At 48.5% G+C, this 18,162-nt stretch overlaps 1 protein-coding gene across 7 annotated transcripts in view; it reads left to right on the forward strand.

The window, feature by feature from the left end:
- The first annotated feature begins 7,336 nt into the window (after positions 1–7,336).
- The window catches only part of PTPRE (protein tyrosine phosphatase, receptor type E), an 82,143-nt gene continuing 71,317 nt past the window's right edge, over positions 7,337–18,162 (forward strand). For 3 of the 7 annotated variants that reach the window (XM_046943134.1, XM_046943137.1, XM_004942357.5), the window contains exon 1: positions 7,478–7,585. The gene's annotated coding sequence lies outside the window, so the exon portion shown is untranslated. Of the gene's footprint in view, positions 7,368–7,477; positions 7,648–7,691; positions 7,762–18,162 lie in introns of those variants that run through there. The other 4 variants (XM_046943138.1, XM_046943132.1, XM_046943133.1 and 1 more) reach the window with 3 other exon arrangements.

An 18,162-nucleotide genomic window follows, 5' to 3' on the forward strand; every position in this document is an offset into this window, starting at 1 on the left:
TAAGCAGGCAGCAGCAGTCATAAAAACGTAAAATAACTGAACTTTGGTCTGGAGAAGAGGCGTTACCATGGCCATGGCTGTACCCAAACACCCCTGACATGGAGGGGAGGAAGCTGCTGCTGCCAGCACATGACTCACTGTTAGTGCAGCTCTGCCCAAGGAGGGGACTCCCACTGCTCCCCTCCTGGCTCCTGAGCAATTCTGGAGCCCAAACAGAGCACCCTGACCACGTTTTCTGGATTTCTCTTCTCCCAGGTAACTACTGATAGGATGAGAGGTCATGGTCTCAAGAGGCACCAGGGGAGGTTCAGCTTGGGCATCAGGAAGAAACTATTCTTGCACTGTCACAGACTGCCCAGGCAGTGGTGGGGTCACCATCCTGGGGGTGTTCCAGAACCATGGGGATGTGGTACTGTGGATCTGGGGTGGCCTGGGGTTGGGCTTGGGGATCTGAGAGGTCTTTTCCGACTGTAATGGCTCTCTGATTCTATTCCTGTGTTTTCATCTGGAAGGTTGGTACTTAGCCTGGAAACAATTTTTGCTGCCTTCACACCCAGACCCCTTTGGAAGCAAGCAATTCTGATTCTGATTCTTATTCTGATTTCTTACAGTGAAGATGGATAAGTGTTCCTTTGCTCTGCTGACTCCCAGCTTCCTTAACAGCTGCACTCCACTTTTGAGGCCTCTTAAATTCTCGCTGCTCTCTGTGACAGGACTGGGCTGCTCTGGACCATTTCAGGATTAAGGACTTTCCATCTAGTATCAAAAAGTTACTTTTTTCTAAGGAGAAGCCGTAAATCTTTATTAAATCCCATATATTTTCACACAATACCTATTCCCTCTTCCTCATCTATTTTTTGTTTCTTTGCTTGTTTGGGCTCTCTTAAGTTCCAGCCAATTTCTCTAAGCATCACTTGCTTTGGATGTGTAATGATCTTTGATTGCACTTTACCAATGGGGCTTTCAGCCTTCAGCTCTTGTTCAGCTCAGACATGAAATATGCATTATTTGCTGGTTGCCTAACTGCTCTACAGGGAGGAAACAAACACCTTAAAGAGGGATTCATTTCAGAGGGCTGGTGGATGTGTAAAGCAGGCAATACAGAAAGGACTCTGCCCTGGGCGATTGAGCAGGAGAAATGTTACAGTGGAAGTCATGTTTGAAATCAATGCATTTCATTTATGAGATGTATTGCTGGTCTTTTGTCTGATACGGTCTCATCTATATTTTTATTTAAATGGGATTGAAAAGATACTTTTGATGTCGTTGCTTTTACGAACGTATACATTTTGTTTATGTACTTTGCATATACTTCATAGAAAAACTTTGCGTGCGTGCACGCTTTAAGCACTGGAGACCCAAGGGAAGATTTCAGCCCTTCTAAACAAATGAGGAACGAGAGACCTGCCTTCCATTTTCTTCCACACCTCCGGTTAAATTTTAACCACAGAAGGACGGGTAAACTTCCTTATGATCACCACTATGGGTCTGTCTGTCCCTTTTCTCCACCCCTTAGTTCCGTGCTGCTGGGGAGGAGTCACTGGTCCTCTCCCAGGGAGCTTCTCCCTTTGCTGGGTGAAGCACAGGCAGTAAATGGTTTCTGCCCTGGTTCAGCTGTGCCGCTTGACCCACTGTGAAATGCATTTAAAAGGTATACATTGAAATATTAATATCTGTCCTGGTACTGAATCTGGGGGAGCACTTTTTCAGCAGCTGCTCAGCAGACCTCCTGTGGCAGACTTGAGAGAGCCCAACATAAGCGAGCCAAGCATTTGTACCTTTAAAAAACACTAAATAGCAGAGACTGAGAGCTGCAGGGGATAATTTGTAGTTCTTTTCTACTCGACCTTATTCAATTATGCTCAGTTTTCAGTGACTCGACTCAAATTTTTGTGGCTCAAATTGTTGAAACTCTCCTGAGGCCAGGGGAATCGCCCTGTAAATGAGCCCGTAATTTGCCCTTTTCTTCCTTGTTACCTTGAAGTTAATCCATTCTCTGCTGAAGGTACGATTGCTTGTGTCTCTTCTTCCCATAGCTACCTAAAAAACCATCATATCTCCTGTATTTTGAGAAGCATTTACACATTTCATAATCTTTCCAGAGCAAAACCGTCACTTTCCAATGCCATACTTCATGCTAAATCCTAAAGATTAAACTACAGCCCTACGTGAGGAGGTTTCCCCTTGCAATGGCAGCATTTCCATGCCTTGCTCCAGATCAGGCACTTGCATGGAAATTCAGTGTGACATGGCACACCTCATCGCTTCAGGGAAAAGAGAAGAGATGGTTTTCCTCCAGCTGAGATAAAATGAGTCTCTGTCAGTAATTTACCAGCCCTGCCCCAGCTGGTGATGCCGCAGTCCTTACAGAGCAGTCAAAAAAGAATAGTCAGAGTATCTCACTGGGACCCAGTCAGCAGAGAGATGTGGAATAAAACTACGCATAGCTTTGTATTTTTAAAGGAGGAATATGTATTTATCTCATATTTATGTACAGATTTGCTTTAGGCAACTAGATCTGCTGTAAAACAAACAGATATACATATGTGCATATATATATAATGAAAGTTTTATTTGCAAACAGAACGTTCCAGCCTGCTGCTGATTCAGACAGGCCATATCCTGTGCCCCTGCTGACCACTGAACGGCCTCACAGCTGGTCCAAAGGCATTTTCCTATGGTGGGTTATGACATTTCACATGGATTTCTCTTCCTGTGTTGCACACGTGCTCTGGAAGGAAGACTCAGCCATGCAGACACAGCGCAGCAGCCTGCAGTCAATGTGCTCACCCATGCCCAGCAGCCAGGGAAAATCCAAGGTGAGCCACTGCAGATCATCTGTTCTGCTGCAACCGCAGCATTGAACAACGGTTACCAGCGGTTTACAAAATCCCACATTTAGTTAGAATCTTTCACTTAGAAAGATGCCAGGAGGTATGTTAGCATAGCATCGTGGTTGGCTGGCAGGTGTGTGCTGTTTTCCTGGGAGTCCACCGTTGCGGTGCGCCCTTGCAGATCTCACAGAGCCTTTACATCCTCTCTAGTTTCCATTTTCCACGTCTAGTCGCAGAGGAGAGCTAAGAAGGCGAAGTCCTTGAGCTGCTCTTGGCTCCAAAAGGGGGTCAATAATCATCCACGTGTGCACAGCATTGCAGGAGGAGGCTGTGCATTACTAATTATCTCTACCTCTTCTAAGCTGGATAAAAGGTAATTGAAACAACTTGCTGGAAGTGTAATAGAGAATACTAAGAATGAGATGGATTGATTTTTTTCTGGTAGCTTTGCAGCCAGCGTTCTGAGTGGTGATGGAATGGAAATAGGAATCTGCTGATGCCTTTTGGGCTGGCTGAGGGAAATCAGGTAAAGCATCGTGAATTTTATTGTAGCTGGAGATGGAAATCCGAAGCTCAGCTGAACTGCCAAATTATTGCAACAGCTGTTTGGGAAACTTGGATGTGATCACAACATTTTGTGTATCTGCTCCCAGAGCTGCTGTGCGGTGGATTTGTACTTTTGCATCTCCCGACTTCATTCTTCTATTGCTCTGATCCTTTTTACAACACTGCTGCAAGAAAAAACAAGCATGTTTCAAATGCTGATTGGATTTCTTCCCAGAGAATGACTACATCTCACTGCATAGGTACTGACTTCTGGCTCTGGGTATTGGTAAGCGCTGCCCCCAACCCTGCGGAGCAGTGACTGTTGGCTTCCACCTGGACAGAGAAAAAGGAGGAATCATAAAACATAGAATGGCTTGGGTTGGAAGGGACCTTTAGGATCATGAAGCTCCAACACCCCCACCGCAAGCAGGGCCACCAAACTCCACGTTTAATACCAGACCAGGCTGGCCTGGGCCCCATCCAACCTGGCCTTGAACACCTCCAGGGATGGATGGGGCATCCACTGCCTCTCTGGGCAGCTGTTCCAGCACCTCACCACTCTCTTGGTAAAGAAAGGAAGGAAGGAAGGTTCCAAAGCCACCACGTTGGTATCAACACAAATGTGACGGGAAAAACCCTGTTTTATAATGCTCGCCTGCTGTAAGAGCATCCTTCAGTTTCACCATCTGAGTGAGCTTTCTGGTGTCTCCTCTGGTATCCTCAGGCACAAGCTGTGCTGCTCCCAGATATCACCGTAATGTATTTGCTACCCAGATTCCCAAAGGCCTCATGGCTGAACTTGCTTCATCTCAGTGGAGAAGAAGTGATGTTCAGCAGTATCCCCACTTGCTGTACCCAGATGGGACTTGCCATGTGCTCAGGCCCAGGGCTGGGCTTGCTTCTTGAAACCCTTGGGGAAAGAATAGTGCAGTCCATTAGGGTAAAGTAACAAACAAACAAACAAAAAACTCGGAAAACATACAGATGTTTTTCATTTTTCTTTAACCCTGAGGGTTAAAAGGTATAATTGCTCTGAAAGATGACTGTTACAAAACTTTACAACAACATCTTCAGGCATCAAAAAGCTGCTGCCATTCATGACTGAACACTCCAAGTCAGGTGGTCAGGTAGAGCTTATCGAAGAGCATGGAAAAAGCCTTCTGGTCTTGTGTGAAGCAGACGTTGCTTTTCAATTTATTATTATTTTTCTTCTATTTAATAAAATGTGACTTTGAGCTTCTTCAGGGCATGTAATGTTTAGAACAAATCCTGGAGGTGGAGATGGAGGGGAGAGCTGGCAGAGCAGGCTTTCATTTACTGCAATTTCTCTACCAATTATAAAGACAAGTAGTCCTGAATACTTAAAGACATCCCCAGAAACATTTAAATTTAGATTCCAAATGTAAGAACCCGAGACAAATGTCTTTGAAGTCATTAAATTAGCTACTGCTGTGATGTTATGTACTGACATGCTTTTGCCCAACGACTCCCACTTTAAAGCCTTCATTCTGTGTTTTTAACCTGAGATATATTTGCCGTTATAAAAATGATGCCCATATCTCTTGTTTGATGTTCTGTCTCTGATTTTGTCATTTCTCCAGCATGTTTACAATGCCACTTACAGGGGGTTGGTGAAGACACAGATGTATGGTGCTGCTCCCAAGTGTACTGTGGCTGATTATTTATCAATAAATGTCTTCCTCACCGTGATGAGGCTCACTATAGAAGGAATCATAGAATAGCCTGGGTTGAAAAGGACCACAGTGCTCATCCAGTTCCAACCCCCTGCTATGTGCAGGGTCGCCAACCAGCAGCCCAGGGACCAGACTGATCATCAATCCTCATGCTGGAATATTTGAAATAAACATTTAATGTTAAAATATCACCTACTTCCCATCAGGTTTCTCTCGCTTGAACCGAGGAGGTCGTTTTGCACCAGGGAGTAGCAAAGTAGCTGTAATTGTTGGTGAGCAGCAGGTGCTGGGTCCTGCCAGAAGGCTGCTGGAGGTCTCACAGCACATTGGGAGGAAGGGGGAACTGACTGCCAAAGAGCTGACAGTGCTGAGAATGTGGCTGATTTGTGATGGAGGGAGAGGAAAAGACAGGGGAGCAGTGGGCTGTAAGATGGACAAAGAACAGCCGCTGCTGGAGCCTTGTTGGGATGAACACACAGTGACCACTGGTTATTCCCTTTGTTTTGCTGCAGTATGTCAAATTTCTTGCATTTATTTTATGTTAAAGCAGTGAAGCTCGATCAGTGCAGCCAGATTCCCCTATAACAGCCTCGCTTTTCATCCTCTCCTCCTTTCTAACAGCAGAAATTCTCCTTACACCTTGTTTGGAGAGAAACAGGATTAAAGAGCTTTGCCCCTCAGGTCAGTGGTTTCTGCACTGTTACGGTCCTGTTGCTGCTCCCTGGACAAAGCACTACTGCAGAACATCATATGTTTTTTCTTTCTAGAATCGCAGAATCCTAGAATGGATCGGGTTGAAAAGGCGACCATCAGTTCCAACCCCCTGCTATGTGCAGGGTCGCCAACCAGCAGACCAGGCTGCCCAGAGCCACATCCAGCCTGGCCTTGAATGCCTGCAGGGATGGGGCATCCACAGCCTCCTTGGGCAACCTGTTCAGTGCGTCACCACCCTCTGGGGGAAAAACTTCCTCCTCATATCCAACCTAAACCTCCCCTGTCTCAGTTTAAAACCATTCCCCTTGTCCTATTAAAGGACAGTAACTGAAGATAAAATCAACCTCTCTTGTCCCCAGGTAACGTATTAATAACGTGTTGTATTTGTTTCTTTTTTGTACAACTCGAGCTTCGCATTTCTTCCTCACCATTAATTAATTTCTGATCCACAATAAAACAGCATTTCTAATATCTGCACTTTCAGAAAACATGATTGTACCCAGCATGTGCCATAATTCCATCTATTTGAGCGCCTGGATAAAAGCAGCCATTCAAATTAACACGCAGTTTCTTGCAAACATTTACTTGTGAGGAAATTGCTGACTTGCACCGCTCCATCTACCAAAGGGTTCATTAAGACCAGCGCCTTCCTGGTGCTGCGCCCATTTGCACAGCCATGCCTGCTGAAAGGTCTTAGTGCTGTCGTAAACTGCTGCTTCCCAGTCAACGTGGTGCCAAAGGGACATTGTTATGAGACCATTAAGTGTTGTGCAGAAGACACAGATATCCACAGATGCACCGGTATTTTGTTTTGATGGCCTTCTACAATCCTCAGTAGTCTGATATCCTTCGGTACAACTGAAATAAAGGCGGTGCAGGTGCTCAGAGCCCATCCCGTGGCCGTGTGTGCCTGCAGGGATGGGGTACCACCACCTCTCTGGGCAGCCCACGCAGTGCTTCATAGCTGTTTGTGTGCGAGGCTCTCCTGGGGGAGAGGTTTCTGTTTCCTCACTTTTCCAGACAAAGTGTCTGTGGGACTGAAGACAAAGGAGGGCAAGGCGTGAAGTTGGGCGCACTGATCCTCTCCCTCCCCTCGGTAATCCCTTCCTCCCTGCCCTACTTTCCAGCCTGATGTTTCTATTCTGGGTTCCCCTGCCCTGCCTTGCTGCTAATGGTGGGGAGCGCTGAAATGAGGCTGTCTGTGGGGCCTGGGTTTGGAGCACAGCGGGTGCAGGGGTCCCTCCAGGCGGTGTCACACAGCCGGGGGATGAGGAGGGGAGCAAGGGCAGCCCCCAGCCTCGTGTACATGTGATGGAATCAACACAGCATACTTTGGGCTAGAAGGGCCCTGCAACGGGAAGGGACAGCCCCACAGCTCAGGGCCTCAGGGCCAGGCTGGAGGGGGTCCTGGGCATCCCCGGGGATGAACACCCACACTTGTCGGGGCAGTCCATGCCAGGCCCTCACCGCCCTCAGATCTGCTCCTCGCAGCCAGCCTAAATCGCCCCTCTTCCAGCAGAAAGCCGCTCCCCGCCTCCCACCGCCGCCACGTGTGCCGGCTGACAGCAGCCTCCCTCAGGTGAGCGGCGCGGAGCGGCCGATGCGGGCGGCGTCCGCCAGGCGGCTCCGCTGAGGGGAGGAGGCGGCGGCGGAGCGAAATTTCCTGCCTGGCCGCCGCCTCTGCCCAGCGCCGGAGACCGCCAGGGCGTCCCGCGGTCCCGCGCCCGGGGCCCGGCAGCCGCCAGCGGAGCGCGGAGGCGGCGGCGGGAGGGCCGAGAGGCGGCGGGAGCCTCGGCGGTGAGCGGGGAGCGGCGCGGCGGAGGGGGGGAGCGGGGAGCGGGCTGCGTCCGTGAGGGCAGGTGGGCGCCGCGGGAGCCCGGCGGGAGCGGGGCGGGGTTCCCACAGCGGCCGCACGGAGCTGTGGCAGCGCGGCGGTCGCGGTTGGGATGCAGCTGCGGGGCCGTGCGGGAGCGGTGAGTGCCGCTCCGAGCGCCGCGCTCCGTCCGTGCCGGTACCGGTAGCGGCCCTCCCGCTGCTCGGCGGTTCTGAGCCGCCGCGAACTTCGCGTTTTACGTGGGCTGATGGGGGAAAACGATACGGGGCTTCGGTGGGAACGTGCTCGTCTGTCGCTTCCCAGTCGAGGCCCTTGGTGGTAACCCCCCACCCCGCTTGCGGTTTTGCTTAAAACGGGGGAAAATAATGCCGGAGCTCTCAGCGATAACGCGCGGACAACTTCTGACCGTCTGCCGTGAGGAGATGTGCTGCGCTTCTGTCAGAAAGGGCTGGAGATAGCATGGGGAGCAGATGGCTCCGAGCGTGTTTTCCTCCTCTCCTCTCCTCTCCTCTCCTCTCCTCTCCTCTCCTCTCCTCTCCTCTCCTCTCCTCTCCTCTCCTCTCCCCGTGTGACAGCAGTTGGTAATGGGGTGATGCCACACACGATGGCCCGGCTGTGTTCTGAGGTTCCACCGGCACTGCAGAAAGCGGAGATAAGGGCTGAGGGCTGAGAAATGCTCCGTGGTGGGGAATGCTGTTATTTGCATGGGCACGATGTGCTTGGGGGACCGTAAACATGAATGAGGAGATGAAGTTGGATGGAAGTGAGTGATGTTCAGCTGGAAGCTCACGGTGTCATCTCCATGTGGGTCACTGGGAGCTCCGTAGCGTGGTTTGCATCGCTACGGCCTCGGGGTCACTGTTCCTGCTGGGGCTGACCTGGGGCTCCTTGTGCTGCTGGGGACCATGGGTGTGCCACCTGATTCCTTCAGTTTGCTTTGTCTTTGCCTGCAAATAGAGGAATGGCACAGGTGCTGCCTTCTGTTGCACTGGCCATCTGTGCTGGCTGCGCTTTGAGTAACAGATGCTGTATCAGTAAATGCATGGAGTGTATTTTACCAAGTTAAGAAAAAAGCACCGAATTCCTTGTTTAAAAGCTTCCTAGGCACCTTGAACAGAACCAGAGATCTTTATATACCTCAATCAGCACGATTGTGATGTTGAGACTGTTGTAATCTATCCCGAGCCTGCGAAGCACAGGTGTTATTTTAGCACATTTGAGTCCTTGTTTGCTTCAGTATTTCCCTTTCTTTTCTCCTTTTCCATATGATACCTTTATGTTTATCTGCCTTAAGGGAGAGAGGGGTTTTGGCTTGGGAGAATTTGTGTTTTCTCATCATCCTTCTTACAGGGTGGTCTGAGCATCGTTGCAGTGAGAGCTGCGCTCATTAAACCATTGCTGTTGATTGCAAGACACCTGCCTCGCAGTGCGTGTGCTTTCTCATGAGTTGGACAAGCGGGGCTTCAGGTTGGTTGCACAGCTGCTGCACCGCAGCTGCAGGCCAGCCTTGTTGGCTGCACTGCTGTTAGGGCAGGCACAGCAGTTCTAAAGCTGCTGTGTGGCTCAGTGGCCTTCCTCCTTTAAGTTGCTCTGCAGGGCAGCTGCTCAACTCCTTGAAGTATGGGAGGGTTATGGCTGTATCCCCTTTGAACACTCCTGTTTTGTAAACCTTATATTGCATGTCAAGCTCTGTTCCCAAAATAATCTTCAGGGTGGGTTTAACATCAGCTGGAGGACCTGCAGCTGGAAGTTGTATGGGAGTGCTGGGATGCATCTTTCATCATTACTGATGGTCCTGGAGAGGAGACTATGTGTCCTTTGATTTTATTAATAAGCGCAGAGGGCCCTTGGGAGTTCTGTCAGGGCTACAAGAGCGATGTGCTCAGAGCAGATGGGGAGATGGGAAAGAAATCAGTGCTTGTTTAGAAGAGAAGGTGGGTGTTGTGATTGTGGTGCTGAGTTCAGGGCTGACCGCGTGGCCTGGCCCTGCTCTGGATGCTGGGCTGCGTGTCAGAGAAGCATCTGCTTGCAAGTTGCTGCCTGAGCATGTGTGGGGCTCTGTAGCAGACCCAGCTCTCGCTGCCCATGCTGTGGTCGGAGGCAGCTCCCAGCATCACCACTGGTTTTGGCACCTGGTTTTATTTTACTGCTCTCTGGACACAGTATTAAGGAAAGCTAATCTGAAACGTAATGCGGTGCCCCACAATTGAATGTGTCGTAAATTGAACGGATGCATTATTAAAGAGTTCTAATGGCCTGTTCTGCGTGGAGCTGAGTTTCTGAGTATCTGCTCGCTCTCTGGGCTCAGCGCGGTCCAAGGGAGTGATTCAGATGTGGCTGTGGCTGATGTGATGCAGCAGAATTCCAGCGGAAGGAGAAGTGGCTGTGGCCACCCGGCTGCTGCCTGCAGGCTCTCTGCAGCTCTGCTCACAGCACTCTTGCATTTACCTCACTGTTTGCCCGTGCCCTGCAAACGCTCCATCTGCGTGTAGTCTTTGTCCTGTCCAATCACTATTTTATTCTAGTCTCAAATCCTCTGAGGGTTATTATGATTTTTAAAGTGGCTATATTTATTCCAAACTCTTTGCTAAGCTGTAGATATTGTTTAAATAAATGCATACAACAGATTGGAAGAATAGTGTGAGTCAGAGCTGCAGTAAGATGCTGCTGTGGCAGAGATTAGGAGAAGCCCTGCACCAGCAGTTTACTGAAGCATTTGTCCAGGATTTGTTTTCTAAGCGTGGGACATATTTTTAAGATATGGGAGCAGTACTGTGCTTTCTACTTCCATTTCCTTTCTGCAGGTGTAATAATTCCATTAATGAATCCTTTTGGCTGCCAAAACGTGTTGTGTTGATGTCTGCAGAGGATGGATGCCTTCAGGGGCTGGAAGAATGAGTGGGAGATTGGCTTGCTGACAGGAGAAGGGGATACCTTTGGACTGTGATTGGAATTGCAGCGTGCTGAGGTTTTGCTTTCACAGTGAGCCACCAACTGATTACCTACAGTGAGAGAGCTATGTGCACAGTGCATGATTTGGGGCTGGTTTTGTGTGCTCTGTGCCAGAGAGGCAAAGCCCTGTGTGCTATTGGGGGGATGCAGCAGTGCCCTAAAAATGCCCTTTTGCCTTTGTCTGCTGTGACAAGCAGCAAAGTGAGAGGATCCGGGCACAGACCTTGAGCTTGCAGTGCAGCAGTCGCAGATCTGGTATCAGTGGTGACTTCTGGTAAAGGGAAAAAAAAAAACCAAACCAAAACTGGAAGTAGATTTATTGGGGTAGGTTACTGCTTGTGGTGGAAGTTTATTGTCGCAGGGAAATGTGGCATGACTCAGCCGTGGATTTCGCTGTCCCCTTTACGCTAGCTGTAAAAAAACGTTCAGTCCTTAAAACTGATAGGACAAGGGGAAATGGTTTCAAACTAAAAGAGGGGAGATTTAGACCGGGTGTAAGGAAAAAGGTGTTTGTAATAATGGCAGCGAGGCACTGGCACAGGTTGCCCGGAGAGGTGGTGGTACCCATCCCTGCAGATCCCCAAGGTCAGGGGATGAGCTCTGAGCACCTGATGGAGCTGTGGGTGTCCCCACTCATTGCAGGGAGTGGGACCAGACAGCCCCCAGAGGTCCCTTCCAACTCAGACCTTTTTTGATTCACATGCCAATAGATTTTCTTTTTTGAATGTAGAGTGATAGTTATCAGTAAGAGGAGACCTCAGCAGGGAAAAGCATAAAACAAAGCTGCAAATCAGTTGGAGGCAGGGTGAGAAGCAAAATACACCCAGGAATTAAGAGGTTTCCTCCTAGATTTCCTTGCTGTTAAGAGCCATTGGAGCATAATTCAGAAAGAAACATACAACTACACTATGATAATCTCATTCTATTGATACAAATGAGTTCTAATTGTTGTGGTTCTTGAGGCTTCCATACGTGGGCTTAGTAAAGGGCTGTAGCTATTTAGCTTCAGTGCAGCCCCCACTCATTCATGGGGTGCATTTTAAGTTGCTTCTTGGAGGGCCATTTCCCTTTTCAACCAACTTGGCTCTAATGATTCTGTCCCACAGTTGCTGCTGACACTGCAGCTCTGCTCCCCTGGGCTCTGGATCTCAGCAAGCAGTGAGCACTGCATGTATGTGGCACTCAGCACCCAGGTATCTTGCACACCTCCTGAGTTCTGTAATTTAGATCTGTGTTCTATGAATGTATTTCATGATACTGCACGAGGTTGCTTAAATGTTTGATCATTCAACAGCATTAGTGCATCTGCTGTGACGCATTCTGCTCATTTGGTACAGTTGGGCAAAGTTTGCTGCTGAGAGCTGGATGGTGGCGAAACAGCTCTCATACAGCAGAAGGAAAGCCTTTGTATAACCAAGTTAAAATGATATATGCTTTCCCTGTTAAGTACTGGGATTAGTGTAAATACACCCGCATTAGTGTTTTGTTTGCAGTTGTCAAAAGCTCATTAATTTCAGGTTAAACTACTTTGCTCGCTGCCCCCAATTTCTTTACAGTCACAGCGTACTGCCTGGTCCCAAATGGGAGCCCTGGCTGCCCACAGTGCTGCTGGGGGGGATTAATCCTGGGAATGCAGCTCCTGGCACTCAGGTTCTGTGCTTGCTTCTTTCCGAACGCTTTGACACTCATTCTGGCTTCATCTCCCAGTCTCTTTCACACCTGCAGGAGTGAGCTCCTTTCTCCATGTACTCCAAACCCTTCTGTATGGTTTGTTGTTTTGTTGCTGTTTTTGGGTTGTTTTTTCTTTTTTTTTTCCAGTGATACAATGTGCAAGCACACAATTCATATTAGAATCATAGAATGGCCTGGGTTGAAAAGGACCACGATGATCATCTGGTTTCAACCCCCTGCTATGTGCAGGGTCACCAATCAGCAGACCAGGCTGCCCAGAGCCACATCCAGCCTGGCCTTGAATGCCTGCAGGGATGGGGCATCCACAGCCTCCTTGGGCAACCTGTTCCAGGTTGCTGTTAGCAGCTGTGACACACATCTACATCACTGTTAGAGGAATCAGAGCTGCTTGTAAGAGCAGAGCCTCTTTGGAAGCTGTTCCATTTTCTGAGTGCTGTTCAGGTGCAGGTGGTGTTTTCCTGGCTGTCCCCCCTTGCTGGTGGTGGAGAGACCTCCTGGTCCTCCTAGAACAGAGGTGGGGAGCTCGAGGAGCAGTGCAGGGATGCTGTGCGGTGCTGCTGGTGCTCTCAGGTGCTCAGCAGGTTTTTTGAGAATGGTTGTGCTCAGAGCACTTGTATTTAAATGGGACTTAAAGCAGCTGGTTATGAAATGCTGAAAGCAGAGAGAAGATTATATTAGGAAATTCCCTCTGGTGGGAGGGCTGTAATTTTTTTATAGTGGGAATTATTCTGCTTGCGAAATGAGATGAAAGGCACGCGGCACTGGCTCTTCCAGCAGTAGCTGAGCAAGAGAGAACTCTGCTTTTTCATCTAATCATAGAAGAATGACATTGGTTGGAAAGGACCTTACAACCTCCCTGCCCCCCTCCTCCAGCTCAGGCTGCCCAGGGCCCAGCCATGGCTGTGGGCACCCCCAGGGATGGGGCAGCACAGCTCTGGGAGCATTGCCGGGGCTGCACCACTCTTTTTGAGAAGGTGTGTTTGATTACTGTGGCAAGGCAGGACCCTGAATTGTCTCTGTGTCTAAATAGGAAACTGCTGCTCCTGTGACCTGCTGTCTGTCCTGTGGGCAGCACACAGAGCATCCTAGATGAAGGGGAGTGGGGGAAAAAAGCTTAATCAGTTTTGGTGCTAGGAGTGCAGTCACAGGTCTGTGCCACTTTAGAGGGATGTTAGGCTTTCTTTTGCCTTCCTACCTGCATTTAAATGCTGAGTTTAATGGCCTTCTTCAGAACATCATCTCCTTGTCCGGTGCTTCCAGACTGTTCTGCTGCAGCCGTGCTTACCACATGTTTGTCTGTGCCATTGCATACCCCAGTAGCTATCCTGTTGTGTTTTTGGCACCTCTGAACCTCTCCGCAGTGGTTGCCCATGGAGGTTGTGGATGCCCCATCCCTGCAGGCATTCAAGGCCAGGCTGGATGTGGCTCTGGGCAGCCTGGTCTGGTGGTTGGCGACCCTGCACATGGCAGTGGGGTTGGAACTGGACGATCATTGTGGTCCTTTTCAACCCAGGCCATTCTACGATTCTATGGTATGGCTCGTGGGCAAGCTGGGAAGTTGGATCTCCACTTATTCACTCAGCCTACTGCTGGATAGGGCTCTCCAGCTGAGCTGTGCCGTGCGCATCTCGCTGTCCTCAACTCCTTGCATCTCAGCTTGTGCTGAATGGATCCACCAGGTTTGATTTTTTTTTTGTTTTGTTTTTTAAACTAAGCTGCTTGTAAGATACTGATCCCGAGTCAGTGAGTCAGAGGTGTGATAGTTGTTTCCCCTGCAATACAGGCACCCAGCCCACAAGTGAGAAGCTGTGCTGTGTTGGCACCTCCAGTCTTGCACATAGGGTGGCAAATCTGTACAGCTGTCTGCAGAGGGCAGCTGTGTGATCGTGTGGCTGATGGTGGGGATGACATTGTGCCAAGCAGAAAGTTGGGGCCTGGCACAGCTCAAGAGGCTTTCAAGTACCTGGGCTGTATGACGCAAAACAGCATCGGTTGCTGTTCTCTGGAGCAGTGTTTTCATATGGCCAAGGAATAGGGGCTTGGTAACAAAGGGCAGGCAGACTGGCATCATGTGATGATGGATACGTTAGGAAAATTTTGGTGGGATCAGCTTGAAAACATTCCTTTTATAAAGCTACCATTAGGAGAAATGTTTTTCCTGTACTTCATTTAAAACAAAAATATGAAAACCCCCAAACTAAAAGGCTTGTCCTGCAAGGAATGATGCACCTATTCTGGGATGCTTCTTGCCTTGAGGATTAGGCTCACGTGGTCTCTTCTTAAGCGGTGGGCAAATTGAAGCTTAGTACAGAATAGGTGCTGAATCAAAGGGTTCTGCACCCATGGAGCTGGAGCAAGAATATCTGAGACCCTGGCATTGCTGCCCAGAGCTGTGGGTACTCCATCCCTGGAGGTGCCCGTTGCCAATGGATGGGGCTCTGGGCAGCCTGAGCTGGAGGGGCAGCCAGCCCATGGCAGGTGCATTGGAACTGGGTGATCATTAATGTCCCTTCCAACCTAAAGTCATTCTGTGATTCTACAATTCTATGATATTCAGCCTTCCTCCCAGTAGTGGGGTGATCCTCATAAGCGGAATGAAATGCTCTCCTTCAAAGCAAACCTCGTCTTGCACCAGGTGTGAGTGTGTATTGTATTCTGCTCAGGCCCAGCTGCTGTTGGATAGAGGGAGCTGTGCTTCAGCCTCACTACAGTGGGCCCAGCACTGTTTGGCTTGTTTTGTGTTTATGCATGCAGAGCTCTTGCTTCCCTTACAAGAAGCATGAGTTGCACTGGTTGTGTTCTGAGGGTGCTGCTTTTGCCATGATCAGGATGGAAATGTGGTTGGAGAAAGGTTCTCACTCCTCTATCTGCGTGCTCCTGCTAAAGCATTCATCAGCATTCAGTACTCTGCTCGATACTGTGCTTTCCCAAGCTTAATTTCATGTATTCTTGTGTTTTCAAAGGCAAATTGTTTGTGAACGCTGCAAAAATAAAGCCTCCAGGAATGTAGTTCTGTTGCTATTTTTGTACTATCGGAATTTTAAGAGCTTGTATTTCCCAGTGTATGAACTTTGGTATGTGTACCACCCAGCACTGTACCCGTCACCCAACAATCTGGCTTCCCTGAGCTCTCTCTTTAGTCTTCAGGGAGACTCGAGCAGGGGAATGCAGACACCTGCAGTGGGCTTCTGCTCTGGGTCCACTTATTCATCCATTTATTTGCTTGTGTCTAGTCAACTCTGAACGTTGGTTAACGTGCTTTTTATATATACAATTTGTATCTATGCTTTTCCTTTCCCCCCAGCCTTGGGGCAGTAAGTTCTGTTCTAACATCCCTGTGCACAGGCCCTGTGGAATCGCTGCTTCCTCCTGCAGTAGTTAAAGGCCTCAGTGCTGGGCCAGCATCACACGGCTTCAGTAAAAACAGCTGGGGAAGAAAATACTGCAGCAGGAGTGGTTTGTAGTGGGCCTTCCTGGTTCAGCATTTGGCGTTGAAAGATCGGGATCCAGAGACCACCTTGCAAATGTAAATGTATAAAAGAACTGATGTGAGAAAGTTCCCTGCTGGTGCTTTGCTGTGTGGCTCTCCATGGCTGCAATGGTTGTGATTGCAGGTTGCTGAGGAATACAGACAGGCAAGAGCGAAGAAAGCCGAATTGTTCCAAGAATTGTTGTGTTTATCTGGGTGGATGAAAGCAGAGGTGACGGAAGCACATCTGTGGCCATGCAGCAGGCTGGTGCTCAGCCCCGAGCACGGGACCACAAAACCCCGTTGTTCACACAGCGCCTGATACTGGGGCTATTCAGGGCACCATGCAGGGGGCTGGCAGCAATCTGTGTGCATAGAGCCTGGGATCTTCCTCTGGGACAGAAACAACAAAGCTGGAGGAAAATGGCCATGCATGGCGGCACTTTGCTTCATCCTGCTGCAGCCAGGCAGCAGTGCGGGGACGTCCCCTCTGCCCTGTGCCATGGGCAGGTGACAGCAGCTCAGCACTGTCCTTGCCTTATGGCTGTCCTTTACATATATCCAACAGCAAGTGTTTTTTTTTTTTTTTTTTTTTTTTTACAACCATTATTATTTATTCTTTAAAGAATCATTAGGTTGGGAGGAAGCAATGCTTTCTCTGAAGTAGTTGTCCTTTATTTCTTTTTTTTAATACTGTATTGTATATGGTTGGATGGGGCCCTGGGCAGCCCGGTCTAGTATCAGATAAGGAGGGTGGTGGCCCTGCTTGCAGCAGAGGGGTTGGAGCTTGATGATCCTTGAGGTCCCTTCCAACCCAAGCCATCCTATGAATATAAATGCAGTTTCAAAATACAATCGTGACCACGAGTAGATAGGAAAGGGAACTTTTTGGGCTAGTTTTGGTGTCTAAAATGAGTAGTCAGAAATGTCACAGGCGTTGGAAGGGCCTCAAGGATCACCAAGTTCCACCCCCTGCCAAAGGCAAGGTGGTTGACAGCTAGATTGAGTGCTAGGTCAGATTGCCCAGTTGGACAATAGCTGATGTGCTTACCAAAGTATTTAATAGATTCTGATCTTTTCCAGATGGAAACAAAACTCAGAGACCACAGAGATATTTCTGTAATCTTTAACTCTGTTAAAGAACTCTCATGGAAATCTGATTAAGCTCACAGGCTCTTTTTCCCATTGGGTTTCCTAGATTTTTGGGTCTCCTTGGAGACATGCAAACATTTGCATCACATATCTGTTCTTTGATCGGTTTTTAAGTACTGAAACTGTTAATTGCAATGCGTGTTGTTTGGTAACATGAATTTGTGAAATACTGTGTCGTTAAAATAATTTAATTTGTGGTAAATACATAATCAAATTCAGTCTGATGTGCCAGGATAGTAAGTGGTGGTAGTTGTTTGCAGTAAAGTTTGTTTGCTGCTTATTGAGATGGTAACCAGTGGGTTCTTAAAAGGTTTTTTTTTCTTTAAAGACTATTTAATTATGGCTAAGCAAAGTGATTGAGCATGGATGGTGTTTGTGGCAGGGATTCCCCAGAGCTGCTGGACCCCAAACAAGAGATTTCTCTGTACCGAATCCCCACAGCCCCTTTTGCTTCTGCATTGCCCGGCAGCTGCAGTTGGTTTTGGTCTGCTTGTTTTCCGAGGTGTGCAAGCAGGTATGGGAGAGGTTTGTGTTGTTGTGTCTTCCTGTAGTAGTAATGGACATGTGAGGCATTGCCTCACATTTGTTTATAAAGTTTGAGTGCCAGAATCGTTTGTGTTCTTTGTTTCCAAGCACACGGAGTCAGGACAATGGGGAGGGATATTGGTATTGGCCCTCTGGGACTTCAGCACTGGGTTTTATTTTGGAAAGAGCTTTTACTATTTCTGACCTGATATCCTGAGCAGGAAAGGAAAATTCCAAACGAGAGCTTAGTTCTCAACGTGGATCAAAGCAACTAATGTTGATTTCATGTCCTGCCAGAAGGTAAAACAGAAGGTGAGAAAGGAAAATAAGTTCTGCAAATAAGCGGCATTACAGGAGCCTGGCATTAGATGATAGATCTTGCTCAGAGTGTCCTCAGTGTCAGCCCAGGAGTTCTGAGCAGATAAGATAAAGCTTATCAAAACCAGTTTCAAATCTTCCACTTGCACCTGAATGAATGAGGAGGCTTGATAGTTTTGCATTGCAGTGGGACTACCTCATGGTCCAGGGAATTGCATCCAGACTGCTTCTCCTTCTACCCTTAGATAATACTATATGGAATTATTCCATATATATATAAAAGGTATATTTTAAAAGTGTTGTTTCCTGCTACCTTGCTGTTGGTGTTGCAGCCCGGTGGGGTCAGCTCGTGCTGGAGCTTTCATCAGTTTTGAGTGCAGCAGAAAGTGTGGTAACAAAGGTATGTGTATGTAGCTCGAGTGCCAGAAGGAC

This window comes from Gallus gallus, chromosome 6 (assembly GCF_016699485.2).
Source record: "Gallus gallus isolate bGalGal1 chromosome 6, bGalGal1.mat.broiler.GRCg7b, whole genome shotgun sequence".
Lineage (NCBI taxonomy): Eukaryota > Metazoa > Chordata > Aves > Galliformes > Phasianidae > Gallus > Gallus gallus.